Genomic DNA, 16,846 nt, shown 5'->3' with positions numbered 1-16,846 from the left:
TGCCCCTAGGTATTCCTGCACCATGTAAAACAGACGCTGGCGATGGTTGCTAAAACCGATCATACCTTGGGGCTGCGGACTAAAAAATTGTCTGAATGCATCGGTCAGACGGCCACCTTCTCCACCGCTCCTTCTTTGACTGACCAAAGCCTCAGTAATACGTTGTCCAGGAACAGGAGTTTGCAACCTCCCAGTCTCTGGGAACGCATTGCACAGACCTTTCTGCAAGGCCTCCAGCAGATGTTTCATCCTCTGCTCCCTCTGCGATGGCAAGATAAGGTCCGCAACCTTACCTTTGTAATGTGGATCAAGGAGGGTTGCCAGCCAGTAACGATCCCCCTCCTTGATACCAAGAATACGAGGATCATTCAGCAGACTTTGCAGGATCAGGGAGGCCATGCAACATAGGTTTGTTGAGGCATTCGGTCCGGAGTTCTCTGGGTCACTAAGGACGACATGATCCGCAGCCACCTCCTCCCAGCCACGTACAAGTCCTTGGGTTTCTTGGGACTGTAAATGATCCCATAAAGACTGCTGCTGATGCTGAGTGCCAGGCTCCACCTCCATACTGACACAATCCTCCTCCTCCTCGTCCTCTTCCTGTGTGATCTGTGGGCACGCAGGAACACTGTCTGGATAAAGAGGGCCTTGAGAGCTAAGGAAGTCCTTCCTGCCTCTGTTCTGCCTCAAGTGCCCTGTCCATTATTCCACGCAGCGTGTGCTCCAACAGGTGGACAAGGGGACAGTGTCACTGATGCATTCACCGTCACTGCTCACCATCCTCGTGGCCTCCTCAAATAGTGAAAGGACAGTGCATGCATCCCTGATCATGGCCCACTGGCGTGGGGAAAAAAAACAAGCTCCCCTGACCCTGTCCTGGTGCCATAGTCACACAGGAACTCATTGATGGCCCTTTGCTGCATGTGCAGCCGCTGCAGCATGGTCAACGTTGAGTTCCACCTGGTGGGCATGTAACAGATTAGGCAGTTCCTGGGCAGGTTAAATTCCCTTTGGAGGTCTTCCAGCCAAGCACTGGCATTATATGACCAGCGGAAATGCACACAGACTTTCCTGGCCTACCTCAGGACATCCTGTAAGCACGGGTACCTGCCCAAGAACTGCTGCACCACCAAGTTAAGGACGTGAGCCGAACAGGGCACATGGGTCAGTTGTCCCTGTCGAAGGAGGTTGGTGCCATTGTCGCAAACCACCATTCCTGCCTTAAGTTGGCATGGCGTCAACCACCTCTGAACCTGCCCCTGCAGAGCTGATGGAATCTTTGCCCCAGTGTGGCTCCTGTCCCCCAAGCACACCAGCTCAAGCCCTGCATGGCATCTTTTGGCCTGCGTACTTGCGTAGCCCCTTGAACGCCTATGGAGCACCTCTGGTTCCGAGTACAAAGCACAGGAAGAGGCCATGGAGGAAGAAGAAGAGGAGGGGTGGAGGAGAGAGGTGTGTCAGAATCACTAGTAGTGACATTTTGGAGGCATGGTGGCGGAACAACCTCCAATACTACTGCACCTTGTCCTGCATCCTTGCCAGCTGCCAGCAGTCACCCAATGCGCCGTGAAACTTTGGTAACATGCCTGTCCATGCCTGCTTGACAATGAGTCAGCGGTAATATGCACCTTACGGCTGGCCGCACTGTGCAGTGAGGCCAAGACATTGCCTTCCACATGCCGGTAGAGAGCCGGAATCGCCTTCCATGAGAAAAAGTGGCGTTTGGGAACCTGTCACTGGGGAACCGCACATTCCACAAACTCATGGAAGGGGGCAGAGTCTACCAACTAAAAAGGTAGCAGTTGAAGTGCTAGCTATTTTGCCAAGCTAGCATTCAACCGCTAGGCATGTGGATGGCTGGGAGCGAACTTCTTTCTGCGGTGCAGATTGCCCGCAAGTACTTGGCTGTGACACATCTAATTCTACACTTTCATTCCTCTCAGTGCAGGTCTCAGAGAGGACTGAAGGTATAGTGGGGTTGGAGATCCCAGCTGATGAGGAGCAAGGAGAGGTCCTCTTTGTTCTTTGGTGTGGGTCTTTTAGGTACGCTTGCCAACGAACTGCATGGCAGGTCAACATATGTCTGGTCAAGCATGTGGTGCCCAAGTGGGAGATGTTTTGGCCTTGCGGGATACGCTTGAGACATATGTTGCAAATAGCAGTGGTGCGATCTGATGCACTCGACTCAAAAAAGGCCCACACCAAAGAACTTTTGGAATAACGCGCAGAGACAGCAGCGCCCTGCACATGCAGAGCTCTGCGGTGTGATGCAGTCAATGTGCTGCCTTTAGGCTGGCCCCTGGAGGGCATCCTGCCTCGTTGGTGTTGTGCCTGCTCCTCCTCCTCTCTCCTATCAGGCACCCATGTGGAGTAGGTGACCTCATCATCCCCTCCCTCCTCATCAATGGAGCAAACCTGGCAGTATGCTGCAGCAGGGGGAAGATGACCCCCTCTGTCTGGGCTTACGTTACTGCCTTCCTCTAGCTGAGTACCATCATCGGAGCCTTCAAAATGCTGGGCATCCTCCTGGAGCATGTACCCAACACTGTGGTCAAACAGTTTGGGGGACTCCTCAGGAGGACATGGTGGGGCTAGGGAAGGAGTGACTGATGTCGAGGGAAGAGGCCGCGTTGGCAGCTGCTTTGCCAGACAACATACCCTGAGCCTGGGTGAGAGAGGATAAGGAGGATGGGGATGGCTTGGTCATCCACTCGACCAAATCTTCCGCATGTTGCGGGTCAACACGGCCAGCTGCCGAAAAAAAAGGCCAAGCGTGTCCCGTGGCCACGTGCTGATGAGTATGCACCGTGTCCACGATCAGCACTGTTGCCTCTAGACACAGAGCCTGCTTGCCCTCTTTTATTGGCTTGTGACTGTCTGCCTCTCCTTGTTGGCCTTCCAAACTACTGACCTGCAGTAAGATGTAGCTGCACAAAACTGGGATGTATATATATACCGATTATACTGCAGCTAGCTAGCCTGTAGTATTATTTGTATGAGAACAACTGCACTTGTCTTCAGGTAGCTATACTGTACGTGCAACTGTGCAGGGTACACAGTACAGTAACAGGAAATACATCAAGAGCCTACACAAGCACCTGGCTTCAGGTAGCTATACTGTAGGTGTAACTGTGCAGGGTACACAGTACAGTAACTGGAAATATGTCAAGAGCCTACACAAGCACCTGGCTTCAGGTAGCTATACTGTAGGTGCAACTGTGCAGAGTACACAGTACAGTAACTGGAAATATGTCAAGAGCCTGCCTGTGCTATTAATAGGAACAGAAGAAGCATACAAGCACCTGGCTTCAGGTAGCTATACTGTAGGTGCAACTGTGCAGGGTACACAGTACAGTAACTGGAAATACGTCAAGAACCCACACAAGCACCTGGCTTCAGGTAGCTATACTGTAGGTGCAACTGTGCAGGGTAGACAATACAGTAACTGGAAATACATCAAGAGCCTGCCTGTGCTATTAATAGGATCACAAGAAGCACACAAGCACCTGGCTTCAGGTAGCTATACTGTAGGTGCAACTGTGCAGGGTACACAATACAGTAACTGGAAATACGTCAAGAGCCCACACAAGCACCTGGCTTCAGGTAGCTATACTGTAGGTGCAACTGTGCATGGTACACAGTACAGTAACTGGAAATACGTCAAGAGCCCACACAAGCACCTGGCTTCAGGTAGCTATACTGTAGGTGCAACTGTGCAGGGTACACAGTACAATAACTGGAAATACGTCACAAGCGTACACAAGCCCCTGGCTTCAGGTAGCTATACTGTAGGTGCAACTTTTCAGGGTACACAGTACAGTAACTGAAAATACGTCAAGAGCCCACACAAGCATCTGGCTTCAGGTAGCTATACTGTAGGTGCAACTGTGCAGGGTACACAGTACAGTAACTGGAAATATGTCAAGAGCCTACATAAGCACCTGGCTTCAGGTAGCTATACTGTAAGGTGCAACTGTGCAGGGTACACAGAACAGTAACTGGAAATACATCAAGAGCTTACACAAGCACCTGGCTTCAGGTAGCTATACTGTAGGTGCAACTGTGCAGGGTAGACAGTACAGTAACTGGAAATATGCCAAGAGCCTACACAAGCACCTGGCTTCAGGTAGCTATACTGTAGGTGCAACTGTGCAGGGTACACAGTACAGTAACTGGAAATACGTCAAGAGCCTGCCTGTGCTATTAATAGGATCAGAAGAAGCACATAAGCACCTGGCTTCAGGTAGCTATACTGTAGGTGCAACTGTGCAGGGTACACAGTACAGTAACTAGAAATAGGTCAAGAGCCTACACAAGCACCTGGCTTCAGGTAGCTATACCATAGGTGCAACTGTGCAGGGCACATAGTACAGTAACTGGAAATACGTCAAAAGCCCACACAAGCACCTGGCTTCAGGTAGCTATACTGTAGGTGCAACTGTGCAGGGTACACAATACAGTAACTGGAAATACTTCAAGAGCCTACACAAGCACCTGGCTTCAGGTAGCTGTACTGTAGGTGCAACTGTGCACGGTACACAGTACAGTAACTGGAAATACGTCAAGAGCCCAAACAAGCACCTGGCTTCAGGTAGCTATACTGTAGGTGCAACTGTGCAGGGTACACAGTACAATAACTGGAAATACGTCACAAGCGTACACAAGCCCCTGGCTTCAGGTAGCTATACTGTAGGTGCAACTTTTCAGGGTACACAGTACAGTAACTGGAAATACGTCAAGAGCCCACACAAGCATCTGGCTTCAGGTAGCTATACTGTAGGTGCAACTGTGCAGGGTACACAGTACAGTAACTGGAAATATGTCAAGAGCCTACATAAGCACCTGGCTTCAGGTAGCTATACTGTAGGTGCAACTGTGCAGGGTACACAGTACAGTAACTGGAAATACGTCAAGAGCCTGCCTGTGCTATTAATAGGATCAGAAGAAGCATACAAGCACCTGGCTTCAGGTAGCTATACTGTAGGTGCAACTGTACAGGGTACACAGTACAGTAACTGGAAATACTTCAATAGCCTACACAAGCACCTGGCTGCAGGTTGCTATACTGTAGTTGAGACTGTGCAGGGTACACAGTACAGTAGCTGGAAATACTTCAATGAGCCTACACAAGCACCTGGCTGCAGGTTGCTATACTGTAGCTGAGACTGTGCGGGGTACACAGTACAGTAGCTGGAAATACTGTAAAAACACCTGCTTGCCTGTCAGTATATTAGGAAGAGAAGAATTGGATCTAGCTAAACTAAATACAGTGTGTGTGTGTGTATATGTATATATATATATATATATATATATATATATATATATATACAACACCTAGGATGCATATATATATATATATATATATATATATATATATATATATATATATATATATGCACACTACACTATAACTGCAGCTAACTGACTCGACCTGCCTACTCTTTCTAACTTAAATCAAATGACACTGTCTCTATCTCTCTGAACGCCGAAACACACTACACAGGGCCGCTGTGCAGACTGCCTTATATAGTGTGGGGCGTGTACTAAACCCCCTGAGCCATAATTGGCCAAAGCCTCCTTGGCTTTGGCCAATTACGGCTCCCTGTTCAGACGGCGCTGTGATTGGCCAAGCATGATTGGCCAATCATCAGCCAGCAATGCACTGCGATGCCGCAGTGAATTATGGGCCGTGACGCGCCATTCGAATTTGACGCAAATGGCCCATATCGTTCGTAATTCGGCAAACGAACGAACAAACGATGTTCGAGTCGAACATGGGTTTGACTCGAACACGAAGCTCATCCCTAGTCAAGAGCTACAAGAGGTAATAACTGTGGGTGATGTGCTGATTGAGAAGATAAATGTACAGTTGTTAGGTGGGGGCCAGATAGGCTTCTCTGAAGAGAAGAATTTTCAGGGATCGTCTGAAAGTGGATAAAGTAGGAGAAAATCAGACGGATTGGGGTAGAGCATTCCAGAGGATGGGAGAGGCTCTGGAGAAGTCCTGAAGGCGAGCATGGGATGAGGTGACAAGGGAGTTTGAGAGCAGGAGGTCTTGGGAGGAGCGAACAGAATGGTTAGCTTGGTATTTTGAGACTAGGTTAGAGATGTAGCTGGAGGCCAGGTTGTGGATGGCTTTGTAAGTTATAGTTAAATTCAAGATACTAATTCAGTGACTGAGTGGCAGCCAATGGAGGGATTGGCAGAGGGGTATAGCAGACACTGAGTGGTTTGTGAGGTGGATGAGCCTGGCAGCAGTGTTCATGATGGACTGAAGTGGGGATAGCCTATTTAGAGGTAAGCCAACGAGGAGGGAGTTGCAGTAGTCGAGGCGGGAGATGACCAGGGAGTGGATTAGAAGCTTTGTGGTGACATTGGTTAGGAAGGGGCGTATCTTGGAGATGTTGCGGAGGTTGAGGCGGCAAATTTTGGATAGTGATAGAATGTGGGGCCGAAAGGTTAGTTCAGAGTCCAGGATTACACATAGGACTTTGGCGTGGGGAGATGGGTTGATAGTTGAGCCGTTGATATTGACAGAGAAATCAGGGGAAGTGGCACCTGAGGGAGGAAATATCATGAGCTTGGTTTTGGATAGGTTGAGTTTGAGGAAGTGATGTATCATCCAGGCTGATATGTCTGCTAGTAAGTTGGTAATGCGTGAGGAGACAGATGGAGAGAGCTGGGGGGTGGAGAGATAAATTTGGGTGTCATTAGCATAGAGATGATATTTAAAGCCGTGGGAGGCAATCAACTGACCCAGGAAGGTGGTGTAGATTGAGAAAAGGAGAGGTCCAAGAACAGAACCTTGGGGAACCCTAACAGAGAAAGGAAGGGGAGAGGAGGAAGTAGAGTTGTAAGTGACACTGAAGGAGCGGTGGGATAGGTAGAATGAGAAGCAGCGAAGAGTACAGTCACGGAGACCAAAGGAGTGGAGTTTATTGAGGAGGAGGGGGTGGTCCACTGTGTCAAAGGCAGCAGAGAGATCCAGGAGAAGTAGTACAGAATAGGGTCCACTGGTTTTAGCCATTAGTAGGTCATTTGAGAGTTTAAGGAGAGCAGTTTTCGTGGTGTGTTGAGGGCGAAATCCTGACTGAAGGGGATCAAGAAGTTTATTCATGGTCAGATGGTCGCTTAGTCGGTTGTAAACCAGTTTTTCAAGGAGTTTTGAGGAGAAGGCGAGTAAGGAGATGGAACATAGGTTGTTAAGATTGGGGTAAAGTGAGGGCTTTTTAAGTATGGGGATGACTAGCGCATGTTTTAGAGAGTTTGGGAAGATGCCACAAGAGAGTGAGAGGTTGAAAATGTGAGTTAGAGAGTGCAGAATTGAGTCAGAGGGTGAGCGTAGCATTTGCGAGGGAGCAGGATCCAGGGGGCAGGTGGTTAGATGAGTGTTAGATAAAAGTTTAGCAACCTCATTAATAGTAGCAGGGTTGAATGAGGGAAGTAATGATTGTATTTGTGGACATGGGGTGTTGCATGGGGGAGGTTTTTGCACATTGGGGATCTCCTCATGAATTGTATCAATCTTAGTTTTTAAGTGATTGGCGATCTCCTGGGCAGTGAGTGAGTTGGTGGGTGGAGGCAGTGGAGGACAGAGTAGAGTGTTGAAAGTAGAGAAGAGTTGACGTAGACTGGATGAGAAGGTGTTAATGAGTGTGATAAAGTAGATCTGTTTGGCAGTGTGAAGGCAGGAATAGCATTTTAGGAGGGAAGATTAATATTGTGTGAAGTCTTCCTGGAACTTAGTCTTATGCCACAGGCGCTCAAGAGCGCGGCTACATTTTCTGAGACTTCTGGTGTCATCTGTTTGCCAGGGTTGTAGCAGTCGGGGCCTAATTCTGCGTATAGTGAGGGGGGCAAGCTTGTCTAGGGAGGAAGACAGTGAGCTGTTATAGACGAAAGTTGGGGCAGGACAGGGGTGAGATTTTGTCATAGAGGTGATTAGTAGCAGAGTAGAGAAGAGAAGGGTTGAGGTTTCGAAGTTTTCTACGTGTAACTGTTAGGCGGTTGGAGGGAGAGGAGGTGGAAGACAGCAAAATTAATAAGGTGGTGATCAGAGAGTGGGAGAGTATTGTTGGAAAGGTTGCACGGAGTGCACAGATAGGAGAAGACAAGATCAAGGGTGTTGCCATTGGAGTGAGTAGGAGCCTGTATCCATTGCTTCAGGTCAATCGATGAGGTTAGACTGAGAAGTTTAGAAGTAATAGTAGTGTTAGTGTTAAAAGGGATGTTGAAGTCACTGAGAATAATTGTGGGGATTTCAGAAGAGAGAAAGTAGGGTGAAGAAAAGAAGATTAAGAGAAGAAGATGAAGAGAGAAGCGTCACACAGCGGGAGCCTCCCTCCATGCCATCATGGATGTGGAGCGGCCAGAGGAGAAGAAGGGAAGACGCCGACGCCGCGGAGGAAGATGCCGTACGAGAACACCGGAGGAAGAACCAGAAGAAGAAGAAGATGTAGGAAGAAACCGAAGGTAGATAGAAGAAAGAAGAAGCATTTAAATAAAGGAATTGTCAAAAACTGTCTCTTGTCATTTTTAACATTTTTGACAGTTTTTTTAGTGAAATGGTAGGGGTACTTTTGTACCCCCTTACCATTTCACACAGGGGGGGGGCCGGGATCTGGGGGTCCCCTTGTTAAAGGGGGCTTCCAGATTCCGATAAGCCCCCCGCCCGCAGACCCCCACAACCACCGGCCAGGGTTGTGGGGATGAGGCCCTTGTCCTCATCAAGATGGGGACAAGGTGTTTTGGGGGGCTACTCCAAAGCACCCTCCCAATGTTGAGGGCATGTGGCCTGATACAGATCAGGATGGGGGGCGCTCTCTCATCCCCCCTCTTTCTCTGCAGCCTGCCAGGTTGCGTGCTCGGATAAGGGTCTGGTATGGATTTTTGGGGGGACCCCACGCTGTTTTTTATTTTTTATTTTGGCTTGGGGTTCCCCTTAAAATCCATACCAGGCCTGAAGGGTCTGGTATAGATTTTGAGGGGGACCCCACACCATTTTTTTTTTAATTTTGGCAGGGGTCCCCCTTAATATCCATACCAGACCTGAAGGGCCTGGTATGGAATTTAGGGGGACCCCCCCCACGGGGCAGGACCCATGTCCCCAAACACGTTTTTTGACAATAACTTGCATATAAGCTTTTAAAATTAGCAGTTTTGATTATTGATGTTCATGTCCCATAGACTTTAACGGTGTTTGCGTGTTCGAACAAATTTTTTGCCTGTTCGCAAGTTCTGGTGCGAACTGAACAGGGGGGTGTTCAGCTCATCCCTAATTCTGACAAACTTTAATATGTAAATATGTAAAGTACTGGAAAACCTCCAGTAATGGGCGAATTGCCCTATGCATCATCAAGGTTTTCTTGGACAAGTCCGGGAACAGGGAGAGCTGCGCTTCATCAAAATAAATGTGCTGTTTCCCAGAGCAGCGGTCAAGATAGCTTCCTTGACAGGGTATTTATGGATCCCACAGACAATGTATTTGGGCTTCTTAAAATCCTGGGGTGGAAGAAGTAAAGCCCTCTGTGCATAGTGTATTTCTAAGCGGATGGGGTCTACATCACCCAGGACCTGTGCAAAAAGCCCCTGGATAGTAGGGATCAAATCACGTCATCAAGTCAATGCAAAGGCAGTTAGCCACATGCACAACCATCATAAAAGGCACATAAAATAAACATTGCTCAAAACCACCCAATAAGAAAAACCCCACCAGACAGTGAATAAGGCTATCCAAAGGCAAATGCAAGCCCCTTCCTGGAATAAAAAGCAAGGAATTACATTGTCCCAGGGAGGCGAGAGCATAAGCGCAACTGTGGAGAATATTTGCAGCCCAGAAGCACCCCCTTGGCAACTCCACTGTATGCATAGGGGCCAGGAAAAAGGCTCCCTTACTCCAAGATCCAGGGCCACCGTAACCAGCTACACCCCCTTGAGGTCTGCTCAGGCCCACACAGCTCCCTGTGAAGTATCCTTAGTGGGACAGCCCTCACTCAAACATACAAGGGAAAACAAAAGGCATAGTGTATATATAAAACAAGAAAGTGGTAGAAACAGATCAAAAGCAGTTCAAGTTAGGGGATTCAACAAAGCAAATAAGCAGGCAAGTTCAGTCCCTGTGGACAAAAGATATACTGTATATCCCAAGGAGACTAGATCCCTGATGTTGTTTTCCCGTAGCTATAACAAAGCCTACCACACAAGAGGGCAGTAGAGAGGCAGAGAACACTCCGAAGTTAATCCTTTGCATAGCAAGCAAGGGACAAATCTCCTCAGGGCAACAATACACTCTACAGGAAATCAAGGCAGCCCACCCATCTATGGGAAAGACACAGACTGTATAGTCAACAAACTGGAAACAAATAGGGTCAGAATAAACTTACACAATCTTCCAAAAGGCACTCGGTGATGCATCTGTCTTCGTGAGGCTGAAGGTGAAAGCTTTGGGCTGTGATCCAGAGGCACCCTGTTCAAATCTCTCACAGAAGAGGCAGAAGGGAGATCTAAGGTGACGTGGCCTGTGTTGCTGAGAAGGAGGAGTGGAATCAGGCTGAGTGGGGATCCAAGGCTGGGGTTGGAGAAAGGAGCTTTACCAATCCAGTAAGGAAGGTCTTGGCCGGTGTTGGAAGGCCCAAGGTGTCACAAAAGGGCTGCAGGTCTGCCAGCGTTTGCAGGATGTTAAGCAGGGGACACAATTTCTTTAAATGCTGGAGAATAATGGCAGACAGATCCTGATAAATCTAAATTTCAGAGCCATCATGGAGTAGGTGACTGTGGTTGTGAGCAATATCTTCTTTCAGCTGGAAGGTCACCAGGCAATAGACTATATCCTGGGGAGGGTCGGTGTCCTGGCTTCTGGATCTATGCATTCTGTGGCAGCACTCTATACCAATAGATGAGTTTGACGGTCTGCCAAGTAGGGAGTTGAAAATCGTCCAGACTTCAGGCTGAAGGTGGGGCCCTTTCACTGACTTAGGGATCCCTCGGATTCGCAGGTTGCGCCTCCATTCCCTGTTGTCTGGGTTCTCAATATGGCAGTGCAGATCAATGAGATGCTGGGTGTGAGAGCTCGAGACCTGCTACACTTGCGTGATGGCCATCTCAGGCACCTTTGCAGTAACCTCCACTGCTTCCAGGCATGACAAAATAGCCTCGATGTCCATGTTCAAGTCAGAGATTGCTGCTGACAGGGTGGTTTTGATATCCAGAGCCAGTGTTTGGAGATTGACTAGGCTGGGGAACTGTCCAGTATTAGGGCCAGATGACCCTTTCCCTGTGTATTCCAGAGATGCAGAAGGTGGGAGGGCTTCTGGCCAGGCCTCAGTCTGCTGGCTGTGAAGAGGCCTGTGAGTCAGTATAGTGAGACTAGAATATCTCTGGTATATTGTGGCTCAGCTGTGTGCCCAAGTCCTGTAAAGATGGAGTGGCAGACGCACTTCTTCTGTTTTTCCCCATCATGCAGAAAAGAGGTTCTTGAGTAATAGCTGGCAAACCCTGAGTGTTGGAACATATGGATTAAGCCGCCATCTCGATCCATTGCTAAGCCATACCCCCCGCAGAATGATTTTAAAAAGCAATTTTAGGCCTAATTTTACTACCCGCAAAGAGCACATACTAGATTTTACCTCAAGCATTAAGAGATCGCAGACGAAACAGCAGTATAAGATTGGCCAGCAGCAGATCAATTTCAAATATTATTTTTAAGTACAAATTTACTACAGATAAGGAGCAGAGCTGGGGGTTTTACTGACAGGTTTAGGAGATCAGAAGATAAAGCAGTGTAAAATTGGCTAGCATCAGAACAATAATAAATGGAAATTTTAGGACAAATTTTCTGCAGACAGGTAGAGGTTACGGATAAACGGAATGTACCCGGGCTTAGCGCCGTGAATATTATTGAATTTCAGATTCGGAATCTGAATCCCATTTAAATCAATAGGAGCCAAACTTTGCAATTCAGTAATAGCCAATCAAGCTTCATCTTTGAAATGAAGCAATAACTGGGAAACTGTTTTATAAATCAATCCTTGGTGCTCCTGTTGGAGGGGACATTAAAAATGCTGAAATTTGGGGGCGCATGCGCGAAGCTTTACATGGCAGACGTGTCTCTGTGAGGCTCCGCACTCCCCGCCGCATACCCGGGACTATTGCGCCTTACTGAACCGGCAAATCGGAGCCATTTCCACGGGGATCGCTTCTCCACATATCAGTGCACCTTCCGGTATGGTGTTAACGGGCCATCGCCGAAAACCAAACCATAAACCCATCAAAGAAGCGCTGGCCCACGCTTCCTCCAAGATGGCGTCGAAGGCCCGGAGCCTAGCTGATCTCTCAACAACATCCCCAGCTCATTCCGATATACCCGACAGCGAGGAGGAGGCTGATATACAAGAGGGTTCAGGCGGCTCCCCACCCGTCCCTAATACAGGTATGTCACAAGCTGCCTTTATGAGGATCATGGAATCTATGCTGCATAAGGCCCTTAAAGCAACATCAGACCAGATCACTACTAGTCTGACACGTGAGATACGCGAGATAGGCCAACGCACAGCAGACCTTGAAACAAGGGTAGATGACATAGAACTCACCCTCCAAGAACAAGCACAAGAGCAAATTGCCCTCAGAGAGGAGAACGCTATGCTTTTATCCCGCCTCGAGGACGCGGAAAATCGCTCCCGCAGATCCAATTTACGCCTCAGAGGCATTCCAGAAACAATTGATGACCTGCAATCTTTTACAACAGCACTTTTTCAAGAGCTAGCACCATCCATACCCATCGAACGTCTTGAATTCGATAGAATTCACAGAGCGCTCACCAGACGCCAATCAGACGGACCACCAAGAGACATTATCATCAAGCTGCATTTTTTCCGCACGAAAGAACAGCTCCTGGCGGCCGCCCGCAACAACAACACCCTGCAATTTCAGAGCCATACATATCAATTGTTTTCTGACTTAGCACCTCTCACGATTGCTAAACGCCGTGCTATGAAGCCCCAACTACAGGTACTTATACAGCACCAACTTAAGTACACTTGGAGGTTCCCTTTCGCATTACAATTCTCCTATCAAGGTCAACAACATACCGCCACCACACAAGAATCTCTCCAAAGACTGCTGGAATCGCTAAACCTGTCTCCCCAGAATGTCCACTCGGACACAGCCCTTCCTCGCACTCCAGCCAGATCTGCATCTCAACCATACACCACGACTCCCAAACGGAAAAACCCCGTACCACCATCCATCCGGAAGGGAACACCAGCCAGATTATCCGAATACTCCTATCGCAGCCCGAAATCCCGAGCTCCACGCTGAAGACCAAGGAACTCTCTTTTCTCTTTTCTTTTGTCTCCTTTTCTTTTTTGAATACGCAGGTACTCGGTTGCACTAGCAGAGAATGTCTCCACGCCACCTTATGAGACCCCACTCGTGACCGAGACCTGCTAGAGGACCTCCGTCAGGAACGGACACTTGGTAACCTGAAATTGTTTTCTTTTCAGGGCTCGTAGGCCTGTTAAGGCCTCCTCCGGTTCAGTTATTTTGTTCAATTTTTCTCTTAGTTTTCAAACCTTTTTATTTGATATCGTAGCTAAGTTGTTTTTAAACGCACAATTCAGTTTTGCACATACCCAGAGTGCACTTGACCTGGTTTGTAATTGGTGAACCAGGTGAACCTTGCTACTCTGTCGCTTTCAAGATTGAGTACTGGTAATGAAACAATTTAACAGCTCTAATGTTTTGATTGACCTACCGAGAGTTTCATGCACACTTTTCTAGTATGTACCCCATATCCTCCCCTCCCCTTCCTCCCACCTCCTCCTTTCCCTGTCCTCCCTTCTTCCCCTCCTCCCTTTTCCCCCTCCTTCCTTCTCCCCCTCCTCCCTTCTCCCCCCCCTCTCCTCCCCCCTCCCCCTCTCCTCCCTCCTCCCTTCACCCCCCCTTCACCTCCCCCCTCCTCCTCCTCCCCCTCCCCCCTTCCCTCACTCCATCCTTTCCCCCCTCTCCCTTCCCTCCCCCTCTCCCTTTTTATCTTTCCTTCCCCCCAACCCTCCCTCCTTCCTTCATCCCTTCCCCTCCCATCACCTCCCATCCATATTCCTCCCCATTCCCCCCCCTCCTCCTCCCCAACCCCCCCCTTCCCCCAACTCAAAGATACTAACCCCTCACGATGAACGACACCAACTAAAAGCTCACATATATGCTTATCGGTTACTGAATTGAACTGCACTATAAGCTCTTACGTTCCCCACCCCCCACCTTTTACCTGATGTTCTGCTGTTATTTACGTTATCTGGGGGCACTGGGGAATATTTTGTATTTTGTATTTTCCATTATACTTTGTTCTATTGTTTTTCATTATACTTACTTTTAAATCATCTTTAATCTTTTGCTGCTCCCGGTTGCGGCGGGGAGCAGTCAATGCTTCCCCCCTCTGCAGTGCATTCACTCTCTGACCAGAACCTCGGTCGCAGAGTCAGTGCACACGTTAGTCGGACACTACTGGTGTGTTGCCCCCTTATTGAGGGGGTCGCTCAGCGCTTCACCCGACTCACAATGCTCTCCTTCTCCCCCCCCTCTTCCCCCCCCTCTTTGACTTTACACCTTCACTCCCTACTTTCTTCTGTGCCGGTTGGCTCGCGTGGGCCCTTTTCTTTGATAATGACCACCCATACACCCCATAATGGCCCCACTTGAAATCCTTACCCTGAACGTTAAGGGGTTAAATTCCCCACATAAACGAGTAAAAGCATTTCAAACCTTTGCGTCCCTGAAAGCTAAAGTTGTAGCTCTCCAGGAAACCCATTTTTCCATACGCCAAACTCCAAGTTTTTTTAGCTCTAGATACCCACAGGTATTTACTGCTTCAGCAAATACAAAACATAGAGGAGTTTTACTCGCTTTTCACCACACCATGCCATTTACCCCCCTCTCTGAGATAAAAGACCCAGAAGGCCGCTATCTTATCCTAGTGGGACTATTACAGGACACAACCACAACCTTCGTCTCCTATTACGCCCCCAACACAAACCCGATTCCCTTCTTTTCGCATCTATTACAAGTCGTGCAAGCACACTGCAAGGGAACTTTGTTCCTCTGCGGAGACTCCAACTCAGTGCTGCAACCACACACAGACAAATCGCCCTATGCTCCGGAACATTACACCCCCTCCTCACAATTTCGTAAACTAATACAGTCAGCCTCCCTCCTAGACACATGGAGAGAACTCAATCCCTCAAAGAGAAACTATACATTTTATTCACACCCACACAAATCATTTTCCAGGATTGACCATATATTTACCTCAATAGCGTCTGCACCACTTCTCCTTCACTCACATATCCAACCAATTACATGGACGGACCATTGTGCCGTCATCACCACAGTGTCATCCCTAATCCCACAAGCTACCAACAGATCATGGTGTATGAATGACTCCCTCTTAACCAACCCTTCATACTGCCTAGATATCCAAGTAGCTCTTAAGGATTACCTAAAACACAACGCAACCCCCGACATCTCTTCCATCCTGCTCTGGGAGGCACACAAACCCGTGATTCGTGGCACATGTATTTCAGTGGCATCTCATCTTAATAGAGACAAGAAGCTCAAACTACACCAGCTTGAATCTGATTATCATAATAGTTTCCTTTTATTTCAATCTGACCCTACCGAAACACATAAATTAACACTAGAAAAAATTAAGCTAGAACTAGATCTACTCTTAGCCGAGACGGCTGACAAAACTATCCGTAGAACAAACCATACAATCTATACTAAAGCAAACAAACCAGACACCTACCTGGCATTACGTCTACGTAGACCAGACCGTGCTCGTATTCCTATTAGACTCAGACTGGCTAAAGATGTAGTCACTAGCAACCCTGTCAAGGTTCTCACGGAGTTTCGTAAACAGTTAGCAAATCTCTATGACTCTAAGACAACATTTCCACAGCGCCAAGCAGAGAAACTGTTTCATAAACTACCTATACCAACCTTGTCTGAATCCAATCGCGAGCTGATGGAGAGCACGATCTCGACAGACGAAGTACTAGCAGCCATAAAAACCCTAAAACCAAATAAACGCCCAGGCCCTGATGGCCTCCCCAGTCTCTACTATAAAAAATTTGCCACAGAACTATCCCCCCTTCTTACCAACACTTTTAATGCCATACTAAAGCAACACTCTTTTGGCAGGGACACATTGACTGCTCTTATCTCAATGATCCCCAAACCAAACACTGACAGCACGCTATGGTCCAACTATAGACCAATTTCACTTCTCAATGTGGATATTAAGATTTTAGCCAAAATTCTTGCTCTACGTCTCAATCCCATCATTGGTGGTTTGATACATAAAGACCAGGTTGGCTTCATACCCAAGCGACAAGCGAGCGACAATATCAGACGAGTAATTCTCCTACAACATCTGGCCCGAACCCGTAAGATCCCTATGCACCTCCTCTCCTTAGATATACGCAAAGCCTTTGATACAGTCTCTTGGCCCTATCTATTTTTTATCCTCCAACGCTGGGGCTTCGGCCCCAATTTCATAAACTGGATAAAAGCCCTCTATAATCACCCGCAGGCGTATGTGCACTACTCCGGATTTCGATCAGACCCTTTTCCAATTGCACGGGGAACTAGACAGGGCTGCCCCTTATCCCCTCTCCTCTTTGCACTCACTATCGAACCCCTGGCAGCCCTGATTAGATCTAATCCTGACATCCGAGGCTTAGAAGTAGCATCCACCTCCCATAAAGTATGCCTCTTTGCCGACGACGCACTTATGTTTTTTACTTCACCCCATACCACATTACCAAACCTTATGAACACCATAGATAAATTT

The sequence above is a fragment of the Aquarana catesbeiana genome, linkage group LG01 (assembly GCF_042186555.1).
Source record: "Aquarana catesbeiana isolate 2022-GZ linkage group LG01, ASM4218655v1, whole genome shotgun sequence".
NCBI lineage: Eukaryota > Metazoa > Chordata > Amphibia > Anura > Ranidae > Aquarana > Aquarana catesbeiana.
The sequence above is the reverse complement of the archived record's forward strand: the minus strand, read 5'-3'. Positions refer to the sequence as shown.